This window comes from Nannospalax galili, unplaced genomic scaffold (assembly GCF_000622305.1).
Source record: "Nannospalax galili isolate Female #2095 unplaced genomic scaffold, S.galili_v1.0 scaffold1639, whole genome shotgun sequence".
Lineage (NCBI taxonomy): Eukaryota > Metazoa > Chordata > Mammalia > Rodentia > Spalacidae > Nannospalax > Nannospalax galili.
In genome coordinates, this window is record NW_008343206.1 from 539,993 (window position 1) to 553,853 (window position 13,861).

The following is a 13,861-nucleotide window of genomic DNA, read 5'->3' on the forward strand; positions in this document are numbered from 1 at the left end:
GGAAGGGAGGGGAGGGGGGGAAGGAAGGAAGAAAGCTCACGGGGCTGGAGAGATGGCTCAGGGGTTAAGAGCACTGGCTGTTCTTGCAGAGGACCCAGGTTTGATTCCTAGCACCCACATGGCGGCTAACAACTATCCGAACTCCAGTTCCCAGAGATCCGATGCCTTCTTCTGACCTCCACGGACATTGCACGTATACACATGGATGCCAGGTATACAGACACGGACATTGCACGTATACAGGTATACACATGCAAGCAATACACTCATACACATAAAATAATTTTTTAAAAAATTCAAAAAGAAAAAAAGAAACTCAAATGTCATAAGAGAGCCCTGCTCAAAACCCCTGTACTCCTGGCTTTGTAGTTGATGGCGCTACTAGTCCATTCAACTTACCAACACAGAGGTAAAAATCCTAAACAAATAGCTGATAACAATATATCCAAAACAGGAGAGGAAAGAAAGAAGACAGAATCAGATGTATTCCAGAAATGCAAAGATAGCTCAGTACCTCAGTCCATCAGCGTGATTCTCACATCAAGGGCAAAAACACACGACCATTCTAGTTGGTATGAAAAGTATCTAACAAGCACTTCTAATTTCTTATAGTTAAGAAAGAAATCTTTAGCAAATAGGATGAGAAAGAAACTTCCTTAACTTAGCAAAGGCTACAGACCAAACTCTGGAGCAAAGAGCCCATCAAACAGAGAGACACCACATGCATTTCCTGAGCCAAACCAGCCAGGGTCACCATGGTCCCATTGTTAAGGGTCCTGGAGACAGTCAGGGCCAAGAAGCAGGAGAAAAGCTCTATGAGAAACCAGGGAGAGAGGGCAAAACCTATCCGTGTTGGCTGCCCACCGAGAGAACCAGCTGTTCATTTGTTAAATCTGACAAAAGAGCTCAGCACCATCATTGGACACAAGACCGTCATTCCCATGACTTTATCCCAGCAATCAATTTCCAGGAAAAAATAAGTTCTAAAGCATCATGAAGAAGGACATGTGGTCTTAGTGAGATGGAAGTGAATTCCCAGAAGCTCTCTCTGGAGACGGCCTTCAGGCTGTGGTGGGGTACCAAGGAGGTGCCCCAGCACTCTGCAGGGAGGCTCCCTACTCTTGGGTGGGCAGGCAGAGCAGCACAGATTCCAGGCTCCCCATATGTGATGGTAAACTAGTTTAACACAGAGAAAACCCCCAGCAGACCTTTCCACAAAAATTAGTAAACTGAACTGTAAAGCTGACCTGGAAGAATAAAGGCCCCCAAACTCATACACTAAAGAGATGAATCACGCCGGAGGTTAAGTGCTCTTCTGGGTATTAGAAACTCCTTCTACCCCCAGCAGTGTGCCTAGGTGGTGGTCTGGGGGCTGCAGATTGTCAGACGAAGAAGGCACCCACATCCCACCCCTTGCACCCTCAGCAGTGAAGCGGATCACAAACATGATGCTGTCTACCACCATGGAGAGGGTGGAGAGACTGAGGAGCCATTTCACAGAGGAAGACACCGGGCTGAATACTAACGTGCACCTCGGAGCGATCGCAGATTATTTCAGTCTCATTTCTGCTGCCACGATAAAATACCCTGACCACAAAGCAACTAAGGAGAGAAAAAAGTTTATCTGGCTGACAATTCCAAGTTAGAGTTTATCATTTCAGGGAATACAGAACAGGAAATCAAGCAGCTAGTCGCGTCACAAGAGCAGAGAGCATCGAAACATCCTTGCTTGCCTCTTTCTCTCATCTAGATTTTCCCGTAGCTCCTATAGTTCAGACCCCCTGCCTAGGGAGTGGTGTCGCCCATAATGGGTTAGGTCAAAGAATAGAAAAGAAAATCCCCCTCAGATATGCCCACAGACCAACCTGATCTAGAGAATTCCTCACTTGAGACTACCTTCCCAGATGATTTCAGGTTGTGGTAAGCTGACGTTTAAAACTAACCAGTACACAGGTCAGTTAAGCTCTTGATAGGAGGTATTTCTCCTAACAGCACACACCATGAGGCTGGTCACAGGATTTGAGTGCTGATGGCTCCTTGCTCATGGGCAGGGCAAGAATCTGACGTCTCTCTACAGACATCACAGACCCTGTTATCGTCTCTACGAGACTCTAAGCTAAACGGGTGGTGGGATCCTGTCTCTGATACTCAGTTTGGCATCTCTGGGACCTAATATGATGCTTGGGCCATTGAGGTAGGTGGGTGGTGAGGGGTAGGGCAGCAAACATTGGTGAACCAGTGAGGGATGAAAGGGAGAAATGCCTACACCCCTGTTCCCTGGCTGTCTGTGGACTAACCCATACGTGAGTTATGTCTGCCCTCAAGTTTCTGCGTTCACACCAGGCATACTTGGTGGCCTTGCAGGTATCCAGCACTCACCAAAGCTGGTGAGCAGCACATACCTTCCCTCCTCACGGCCTGGAAGACACTAAGGAGCCACTTGGCTGGCTCAGTGTCAGCTCAGTGGGAACACTCTTCCTGCCGAGCTCTGCACTGATAGCTCCCACATCCACTCTGCTTCCTGCTTGGGACAAGACTGAGAAGACTCAGGGTGTCCTAACTGGATAGGGCACAAGCTCTATAGCTTGTTCCCCATGGATGCCGGAACAGGCTCCTCGTTGGCTGCACAGCAATGGAACACACCTGGCCTCTGGGGTTGGAGAGAGACATATCATTTCCCTAAATTCCTTCAGCAAAGGTGTTCCTTGGTGTCCTGAAAGTCAAAGTACTGGAGGGGAAGGTAGATGGACGTACCCAAGAGCTGGGCAGACTTGGGGAGGGAGGCCCTTCCAGAGGCACTGAGTAGTGCTGACCAGACATAGCCACCTTCCTAGAGCCCTGCAGGGCCCAGAGTTTAATTCCCTCTATCCCAGCCCCAGGGTTCATGCTCTGAGCATGGTGTGTTCCAGGGCAAAACAAACAGGTGATTTTAGACTATAGCAAAGTCAGAATAGAAGGGACCATGGAAGCTGGAGAGCGGGTGACAGATACGCTCTTAGAGCTTAGAACTCGGGCTGTTCCTGCAAGCCAGGGGACCACCAGGGCATGTGGGAATACATGTAGCTGGTTTTCCAGGAAGCATCCCAAGCCCACCAGGGAAGCTCCATCTGCTGTTTCCATAGACAAACAGAACATGAGAACACGCCACTCAGGTAGGAGATTCTGTGAAACAGGCACCTGGGCTCATAGTAGGGAGCAACTGTTGTTTGGACTCACACAGGCCTGTCATTGGGTCTGCATGGGTTATTAATGGTAGAGAGTAAAAAAGGTTGGCTAGAATTAGGCCTGTAGGTGCAGGGCTTTAATCTCCATCACAGAAGAAGCTGAGGGAGGGGAGCAGGATAAGAAGTTTGATGCCAGCTTAGGCAACTCAGTGAAACTCTGTCCCCAAATAAGGTCAGAACGGGACTGGGGGGTCTAACTCAGTGGTCGAGTGCTTGTTTGGCATGTGCAAGGCCTTGGGTTAAATCCCCAGTACTGCCCCTGCCCCCAACTGGATATATGTGCAGTTCTGTCTGCATAGCATCCCCTGATGCTGGGGCCATCCACCCAAGCTTTCTTCCCAGGTGGACAGAGAACTCAAAGGCATTTTGGGGATAGTCTGAGACCCAAATCCTCCCAGGTCTCTTGCTACACTCTTTCCCATTTCTTAAGCGGTTTTTCTGGCATCTCCCTGAGTTGGCAGTTAAATTTTCATGGAAGTCTCACATCTGCTGCTGTTCACCTGAGAAGGAAAACGACCTGGTGAACAGACCTAGTCACAGCCAGGGGAAGGTTAGGTGACTGGGACAGAGAGAGGTGGGGGTGCAATAGTCACAAACCCATTATTATGCTACTCTGTTTTAGAGTCCATAGATGGCCTCTGATTTTTAATGCTTCAACTTATGACTTTTAAAAAGGGCTTTATTTTTATTCTCTATGTATGAGTGTTTGCCTACAGGGATGTATGTGCACCATTGCATGTAGTGCCTGCAGAGGCCAGAAGAGGGCAGATGAGGAGGGAAGAAAGACATGGGTTGGGAAAGCTCCTATTCCACCTCACTTGGCAGAACACTGTGGCCCAGCTATACAGACTCAGAAAGTTCAGCAAAGGAGGGCCAGGCAGGGATGTTTTCCTGGGGTGTGGGGCTGTGTGTGGGGGGACACAGACCCCTGAAGGAGCTGGGTGTAGGGTGATGAGCCTGGGAACAGCCAGATAGGGAACAGCCAGAATGACAATCCAGGGCTCTAATCTTAGGCCCTGAGCCTGCGTAAAAGCCATGGGTTCTTCCAACCCTGAAGTTGACCAGTGAGAAGTGGGGAGCTCTTCCTCAAGGCCTGAGCTGAGCCAGGATCAGTGAATAATTCTGGCACAGCAGAAATCTGTCCAGCCCTACAGACTTCCAGCACTGGAAGACCATGGGGTCCTGAGTCCACAAGACCCCCTAGAGATAAAAATAGTGCCCATGACTCTGGAGTCCTGTGAATCACTCCAATTGCCTGTAACTGCTGACACCGCTCAATGCTCCAGCACAATAGCCATGCCCCTGACTTGGGTGTCCATGATGGAACGTGCCTTGGTGTGCTCTATACTGAGGACTACTCAGGCCAGCCTTCTGCACAGAAACTCAGAATATAAAAAGTTCATGGGGGAGGGGCAAGCAGAGCCAACTCTCCTGGATCCCAGGAAAGGAAAAAATCAACCACCTCGACTCCTGGCAGCTACGTGCAGGATGGTAAATACCCACACATCTTCTCACAGTACTGCTGAGCTGAAGCAAACGGCTTACGGGGCTTCCTGGGACCTTCCTGCTCACGGGAGTCCCTGGGCTGCATTTACTTTGTTTGACCTGCATTTATTCAGTGCTGGCCCTTTACACCATGGCTATGTGCGGGACTCAGCTCACTGGGGAGGCGAGGGCCCCTTGGGCTCCAAGGCTCTTGTTTGCAGAGCTCAGGAGGACACCATGGGACCGAGCCTAGACAAACACTGAGCATCCCAGGCTTCAGAAACCCAACTGGTAAACACTTCCTGCCACGAATTTCTGTCTTACATTGACTTACCTGCGGAGTGCAGATGCCCTGAGAAAGCGCTGAGGGGAGGCCAGGCCCTGCCACATTCACATCGATCTGTCATGGGACGGCACAGATGAGGGGACAGTCACAATTACTGGGGTGCAGGGGCCTGGAAGCTGTGTGTGTCCACACTGGTGGCAAATGTGCTTTGTAGGGTCAATGGAGTCAGAGGCCACCTGCCAATGTCCCCTGCAGCCCTGTCATACCTGAGCCAAGGAACAAGATACCCCATCTGGGATGATCTTTCCATATTGCAGGGCTCTAGTCCCAGTGCTCTGACACTTGGTGGACAGGAGAGGAGGAAGGGGCATGGACATTCGGAACAAAAATCCGTCCACCTCAAGGGCAGTGCATGGAAAAGCCCATGTTTTCAGAACTTGCTTTTTCTTTCTTCTAACTTTTAATGTGGGAAAATCTGACAGGTCACAGCGGAGCGCCTCGAGCAGGTTAAATGTCCACACTGACTCACAAGCATTTGAGCCAAGAGTTCCAGGAGGTTACAAAGTGGCCAGGAGCAGTGGCCCTGGGACAGGGGGATAGGAAAGGCTGCTGGGGTCTCAGCAGCTCTGCAATTGATGATTGGCCCTGACCCTGCCTGGAATTCCTGAGCAAAAGCACTGGACCCTCCCAAGAGGGGTAGCCAGGAAAACCGAAGGGCCTTGGGAGGGGTAGCCAGCCCCTGGCTATCCATATTCCCGTGGCTGCCACTTCAAGGAGCCCAGCTACTCTGGTGGCTGAGCCTGGCTCCCCTAAAGTCAGCACTGTTACACTCACAGTAATGGGGTAGGCAAGCAGCAACAGAATGTTCTGGAATATTCCATCAGCGACAGATGGAACTGATGGCAAGATGTCTGAGACTCAGTTGGGACTCAGGGCTGGGGCTGAAAGGAACAAGTCTTCAGAGCCAGGGCAGAGCTAGACAGGGAGCGTGGGATATGCATGTACTTGTGTGCAGTCCTGCAGGGATGCATGGGGCTTTGGCAGGAATGGATGAGACAGGGGAAAAGGCACTTAACGTATGTCTAGGGCTGATAATGCCTGGTTATTACCACTCCCCAGGGGTCCATGAGTCCAAGTTGAAGATGCAGGGGATGCAGGGAACTGGGTACTGTGGTGGGCAGGATGTGGGTCGCTAAAGATGCCTATGCTTTGACATTTGTTTTGTTTTGTTTCGGTCTTTTTGAGGCAGGGTCTCCCTGTGGCCCCAGTTGGCCTAGAACTTGCTATGTAGATCAGGCTGACCTTGAACTCACAGAGATCCATCTCCTCTGCTTCCCAAGTGCCAGGACTGAAGGCGTGTGCCACTACATCTGATGCCTATGCCTTAACATTTGGCAACCTGTGTGTGTGTAGGGTTGTGTGACAAGCAGAATGAATGTTCTTCAGTAGCTGGCTTTGGGTTGGTGACATCAGCATGGACCTGAGGTGACCACAGGGTCCTTGTATAGGAAGTGAGCAGAATCAAGATGTGTCCACAGAGGAGGGTGGAGGTTAAGGAAAGAAGAGGAATGAGTGTGTGGGGGGGTTACTGGGCATCTCTACTCTTGAGGAGACCATGAGCCAGAGGATGTGGGATGCCTGCAGGAGGAACAAGCCCCACCCATGCCTGACCTCCAAGACTATAGAAGGGCAGAAAATGTGCAGGCAGCTTTGAGCAGCCTTCTGTCAGAGCCAGGGGCCCCCAGGGGCACCATGTCCACTCACCAAGTCCAAGGCCTGCTGGGAAGGGCTTCAGAGTCCACAGTGCTGCCCCCTGCCACTGTGGAGTCCCTCACACATCTGCCACTTACTCACTGTCTTTGAACACCTGTACCCTGTTTGTTTAGCACTGTTCCTTAAACAGACTCCATTTCCTTATCTAGTATGTTCTAAAAGCCAGAAAAAGGTCACTTAATGTAGAAGGTACTTGTGAAACGTACATAATAAAAAGCAAATTTGACTCAATTTGTCAAAGCTCCCTTCATTGGGCTGACAGATGAAAGTCCACTGTTTGTAACCCCTGGTCTCACTCCTGGCACGGTCCCTAGAGGAACACCCAGAGGCCTCGCCGCACACAGGAAAGAGAAAATAGCCTGGGGGGCTTTGTGTGTCTTCAAAGCAAAAGGGAGTCAGGGTTGACACCCGGGGGTGCTGTTTCTGGCTGGCCTCCCCACTGAGAGGGGTCAAGGCAGCAGGTACAGGGTGATGGCTGCAGGATCCCAGATGTAGTGTGCTCTTGGTGGCTTTGAGCTAAACCTGTCCTGCCTACTGCTCCTGACTTCAGATCCTTGGATGCTGGGATGCAAGGAGGGCCTTGTAGCTCCAGGCAGCCTCTGGTCCTGGCCCTTAGGATCCGGCCTTGATGTCATACTTCTGGGGAGGAATTCAGGCAGCTTGTCCCTCCTCTGTCTCTCTGTCCCTTTGATTGGATTTGGTCAACCTGATATCGACCAAGTAAGGAAGGACACCACACTGACAGAACCAGGGCTGCTCAGAGTGGCAGGGGGGCCCTCAGGCTCTGGCAGACACTTTTACCTGGTGTCCCCAAGGAAGGGAGACTAATGGCTGGACGAATGTCAGCTCCTCCCCACAACTGTCTTAGACGGGGAGCCAAGGGGTGAGTTGACGGTGAACTTGACTGAATGTCAACAGCTCAGGCCGTCAGCTCTCCCAGTCTGACAGGGGGGCCTTAGTCCTTCCAGAACAAAAATGGTGGCGTGTGACTAGAGCAAAGTCGTCCTGTTTGCATAACAGAAAGTTTAGCCACAGCATGCCTGACCCATCTGTGGCAGGGGCTAGCTGACCATTGGGAACAAGAACCTGGTGTTACCACCTGATCCCGAGGTTCTTGGGCCTATTGCTGTCCTTACAGTGCCTCAGTTAGTCTATCTCTGTCTTGCTTGGAGCCTGGAAATGTATCCCCACCAGCACCGGGTAAGCCAAGCTACCTGGGGATGACGTCTTGCTCTGACCACAGTTGCTTGATATTGGGAAACATGATGTGCCAATGTGGGGGGTCTATTGCGAGGCAGCCCTTCAAGCCACCCTGGAGGGCCTAGCCAATGTCATCCCCACTTCCACAGAGAGAGACTCAGCAGGAAAGTCAGTCCTTGTTCAAAGCAACATGGGAGTGGCGTTGGGGGGATAGGACAGGGCTGGGCCATCCTCCGAGGATTTCCAACCTCCACTTGTGCCCGGGGTCCCTGGGGCCCCATCTGCTGAGTGACAGGCTGTACTATGCCGCCCACCTGGCCTCCGGCACCCACATTGCACCTGTAACAACAGGGCGTCGGGGCTGGCGTCTGATTACGGCCCCCTTGCGGCCTGCTCTGAATTCCTGCGGAAGGCCGGTGCACTGAGGCCTGGGGTAGGCAGGACGATCCCCGCAGTGTCCATGCATCTGGCACTGCAGTACATGGCCTGCTGAGAGGGCAGCCTGGCCTGACCCGGCCTCTGTCCAGCCGACATCTCCCAGCCCCCAGCACCAGGGTACCCTGGGCTCCTTGCCTACTCAAACAACACCCTGCTAGTGACTCCTGGGCCCTGGAGGGACAGACAGGCCTGCCCCTGAGCACATTCTGCTATACGTGTGGTCTTGGGAGTGAGAATGTGTCTGAGGTTTCCTTATCAACATGCCCAGGGATGGTGGACCTGCCATACCCGCATGTTTGTACAGCAGGGACCTTCTACTTCTCTGTACACTCGGGGCAAAAGTTGTCTCCTCAGACAACCTTTCCAGATTACCCTGGTCTTCTGACAACATTGCTGCCCACTCTCATTACCGAGGACCCCATTGCAAAGGTCCCCAAGCCTAGGCCCAGCCCCAGCCGCCCCTGGTTGGTGGCTCACTGCTGCACCATCCCTCCTTCCCTCCCTGCCACAGTAAGCAATTTTTCTTTCCCTTGACCACAGGTTGGGCTCCTGGGGGACAGAGTCAAGGCTGGACTAGGATACAGATTTTCTCTGGATCCCCTGAAGCCCCCAGCCCAGGGCATGAGTTAAGACAAAGCAGAAGAGACAGACGGTATAGGCTCCACGCCTGAACTGTCCCTCCCCTGGGTGGCGTGGGTGCCAAACCTTTGTGTCTCCTGCATGTGCCCCCATGCATCATGATGGCATACTGTGTGTCAAGGCTGTGACAGCTCCTCACATGGTCATTCAAACTGTGTCTTAGTACTTGCTGACACCCAGGAGCCACTGTATGCTGCAGCATCCCTGCTGGGCCTGGACCCACCAGCCAGTGTTTTATGGCCTGTTAGGGCCGAGTCCGCACGAAGCCTTCCCAGCATTTTACACAAAGGTTCTTCGCCGTGAGCAGAGTCAAATAGATTCACGTTGGGATCATAAATATAATTAGGAGACTTTTATTTTCAAGTAGCACTTCTGAAATCTATAAAATTAAGCTAATATACTGATTTTTAAAACACAGGAATTTTATTGCTCTGAGTCAGAGTTTGCCAGCCCATGAGGTCGGGAATTAACTCCTTCCAGTTCTCAGGCAGCCAGTGGGGCCCAGGCCTGCCTAGAGAGTCTAGGACCGCTGTCCCTGCTGTCCGAGGCTCCGTGCTTCAGGAAAGCAGGCTCCTGGGACAGGATGGTGACACGGCAGGGACTGCCCTCTGCCCTCCCAGTCCAGCTGCTCCTCTCACCCCCAGCTCCCCTCCTCTGTTCCTCCTGCCCCTCCTTCTCCTGGGGGAGCTGTGGCTAGTGCTCAGCCCTGACCCAAAGCCAGCCCTTTCCAGGATCCTGTTAACAGGATGTATCACCTCAGCTATGCATCCTGGAGAACCAGGCCAGGGCACTCAGGGAAGGGTAGGCAGGGGGCATTGCCATGTGGGGACCTCAGGGGCAGTCTGAGGCTGATCTGGCTTCTCACTTGTGGTTGGGGGACCTCTGAGTTGTAGGTGACCCACTTTGACCAAATTCTTACTCCATGGCTCTGCCAGGCCCAGCCTAGGCATACCATACATGCTGCTGGCCCAGGGAAATCTACCAGGGTAGGCAACCACAGGTGACAGATTCAGAAGCCATAGGAAGTCACCCTGTGTCCTGGGCCATAGCTGTCACTCAGGGAGAAATGGTCACAATGGAGTATCAGGAAAGGGTAGAGCTTCCAGACAGCAGCTTGGGCATTGCCCACAAAAGCCAGGACGAATGGCTTGTGCAAGTCTACCGTGGCCAAGGCTCACACTGACCCTTCCCAGAGGCTTCTCATGGCCTTCCTTCCACATCTCCACCTCCAATAATGGTGCCCAATGGGTCATAAGACCCAGAGAGACTCAGAACTAAGTCCAGAGGGTCCAGGCTCCCACAGTCCTGAGGCACCAAGGTTTATTACCTCAGAGCTGGGCTTTCTAGGCCCAGGGAGTCCAGGTCTTAAACATGGTCCGGAGTGGTATAGGGCCAAAAACACAGAGGATGACCATGTAAGGACAGGGGGAAACATGCTATATGTAAGCTGAGGTGAAGCTTCAAGAGGGAGCCAGCCCCATGACACTTCCATCTTGGACTTTAAGCCTTTAGGACATGGGGCAATGAACATTGTTGAAGTCTCCCCAAGTATGACACTGTCACAGCAGCCTTGAGAAACATACATGTTCCCCAGCTTCTAGAGATGGTCAGCACAGTTGCACTAAACAGAAAATTAAAGTGTGGGGGAGGGGTGGAACAGTTACAGCATGTGGGGGGTTGGGCAATAATAAAGGGGTAAAAGGAGAGAACGTCAACATGGTACCTGACTGCAGGGAGGGCTAGCTATCAGCCTCTGCCTGGGGGTGACTGCAGGGCAGGCTCTGAGGGAAGGTGGCACCTGAGCCCTTGGGACAGAAGACAGTTGGGGGCCACGAGGAGCTGACCATCTTAGGGACAGCAAATGAGCAGCCAGCCCCCTTCACTCTTGGGTACGGTCCCACGGTGCCATTTTGTATGCACCGTCAGATTTAACACATTTTCTCAGGAAGTTCAATTTAAGCCAGATGTGTACAGACAACCACGGCCCACATGATGACAAGTCGAGGCTTCCTGGGCACATGTGACATGTGTCAGCATGCCAGTTGAGATGCTTGCTCCCACTGGGCTCAGGGCAGGCATGCCACAGGCTTGGCCACATGGCTGCTACATACACACACACACACACACAGTGTCACCCTAGTACACTTGACTGCTTCAAGAGGCCTGTAGGGGAGGAACATTCTTTTGGCCTAGATAGAAACAGGCCAAAACAGAGACCATAATTCCTATTTTATACCAGGGGAAACTGAGGCTAGAAGAGGCAGAGGCTTATCCCAAGAAGCAGCTCTTGTCATTCTTGCCCCTAGCCATGTGGTAACTTCTAGTTATCACCCCAGCTGGTATTTGGGGGTGGAGGGGCTAGAGGATCCAGGAAGCTGTCCCCAGAGGTCTGTTCTCAATTCTCAGGTGTTAGTTTCAGGGGACCCTCGCTGTCAACCCTCCCAGTGGCTCATACAAGTAGTACAACATGGGCCTCAATGACCCTACTGGCCCATCCCGCTCTCCACAGAGCCTGACAGTTCCATATGTACCAAGCACATAGTCACCGAAGGCCCAGCCTCTGCCCACGGACTTGTTACGCTACGTGGTAACTAGTGGGCTTGGACCCACAGCTTCCCTGCCCCTAGCCCTGTGGGCCAGGCCCCCTCAGTCACTTTGACTCCATCTGTGGCTGGCACGGCCCTCCACTCATCCACTCCACTGTTCACTCAGTCATTGTATAAATGTTTACCAGCCCCTCACCCTCATTTCTGCAGCCCCTGAGCCAGAGAAGAACCCCCTCCCTGGGCCTTAATCTTCTAGTTCTTGGACAGAGAGGTATGGTGGATGGTCTACTAGCTTCTGGAGCCCTGGTCAGCCCTGACTTAGAACATGTGGCTGGTTTTCAGAGATCCTTAGAAACATCTGCTCCTGAGGATTGAAGACAAAACAGGACCCAGTCAAAAGGAAAAGGGGTGGGGTGGGATGTGTGAATATACTGGGGTAGGCAGAGTAACAGCACGTGCAAAGGCCCTAGGGTAGGGAAGAGAACAAGAAATAGGCCCAGAAGTCTCCTTCCTGTCCTGTAAAACCCTTGCCACTTCTGTTTCTGGCTAGCTGAGGGTCAGGTGCAGGTGGGTGGGTGAGAGAGAGGATGGTACCCAGCTTCCTCACAGGGCCATCTGGGCCGGGTCTGACCACTCTTTCAAAGCTTCTCCTGGCGAGGGGACTTGCTCTCCTCCCAGGAGAGGCTGGTAGCAAGCTTGGGATACCCCACTGCCCTGTGAAGTTGCCCCTCCCCCACCTATACATTTAAAGCCGGGATTTGTTTCCCTCTGGGAGTGGGCTCAGCTGGACCTGCCCTGCTGTGCTGAGAAGAGTTGGCTGGTACAGGAGGATTTGTAGGAAAGCAAGAATTGAAGAACAGAGTCGAGGAAGGAGACTGTGGGGTCCCCTGACCTGGGGTCAGTTTCAGGGCCTGAGAGGGTAAGCCCTAAGGGAGGAAGTTCTTTCCCTCTGGACATAGGAAGAAAGCTGGGGCTGGAAATAGGTCTGGGAGGGGGACGTGGCTGGGCCCTGACCGAAGATGTGTGAGGCTGATGGAGGAGGAATCTGAGGCGTCCAGAGGCAAAGTGTTTGCCCTGTGTAAGGGGTGTCGCTGTGTTTTAGCCCCACTGGGGAAACTGGCTGGCTTGCTGCCTGTGGGTGGCCACGGGCTCCCAGCAGGAACTTTAAGCTCTGGATCCTGTCGTGACTGGAGCCACCTCTGCCTCAGAATAGCAGGGCTGGGGCTCATGGGGCAGAGGGTCTGGCTAGGAGACCGCCAGGGCAGGGGTCCCCTCCCTGGGCCCCAGTGGGTGGGACAGAGGCCCCCAGGCTCCGGCTGCGAGGCGAGGCCCTCCGTGGCGGCCACAATAAATATGTTTGTTCAAGGGAAGCCAGGCTGGGAGCTGTGTGCGCTGGCCTGGTGAGGAAGAAAAGGCCGCTTGTGCCTTGCACACTGGAGTGATTGTTCCTGCTCACGCAACCGCTGCCCCATGGCCGGAAAGGTCAGACGGCCCTCAGGCCCCATCGGAAGCACCCAGTGCCTCGGGCCCCTCTGCTCATGCTGCACCATGATGTCCTGTAACATCCTCTGCCTTCTGGCCTTGGCACAGGTAGAGAAGCCAAGAGGCCAGTCTGAGAGATGCCCAGCGGAGGTGAAGGAGCAGTGAGGCCGGGAGTCCACCCGACTGGCTCAAGGGAGGCATCAAGAGTGGTGTGAGAAGAACAAGGCACTGCAGGGGCCTCAGGGCCAGACAGGAGCTGGTGGGAGGCCACTGGGCACCAGGGGCTTCACCAAATTGCTCGGTGGACCATGGAACTGGACATTAGGGATGGCATAGTAAGGGACAGGGAGAGGTTCAGAAGCACACGGAGGTCAACTGGCCACCCTTTGAGGTCATCTCAGCCACCACCCCATTCTGCTAGATGAAGGGCCAGGGAGACCCATACAGCTGTGCTCCCAGGCAGAGGCCCATTCCTGCTCTTTGGGCTGGGGGCCTAGCTCTGTTGGTAGGAGTACACTTGTAATCCTAGCACTTGGGAGATGCAGGCAGGAAAATCGGGAGCTCAAGGTCCTTTTTGGCTATGCCGTGAGTTCAAGGCTATCGTAGGCTAAATAAGACCCTGTCTCAGGGGAAAAAAAAGCAAAAATAAACAAGGATGCTGGAACCCCAGCTTGGTCTTCTGGTTTCTGTTTTGGGGAAGGAGTAACACAGGACTCCACAACTGACTGGCCTCAGTAGAGGGCCCTGAGTGATTCTCATCCGACCTCCATCACCGTCTTGTCTATATA

At 53.0% G+C, this 13,861-nt stretch overlaps 1 protein-coding gene across 2 annotated transcripts in view; it reads right to left on the reverse strand.

The window, feature by feature from the left end:
* The window catches only part of Kcnq1 (potassium voltage-gated channel subfamily Q member 1), a 336,238-nt gene that overhangs the window by 90,041 nt on the left and 232,336 nt on the right, over nt 1-13,861 (reverse strand). The window lies entirely within an intron of this gene.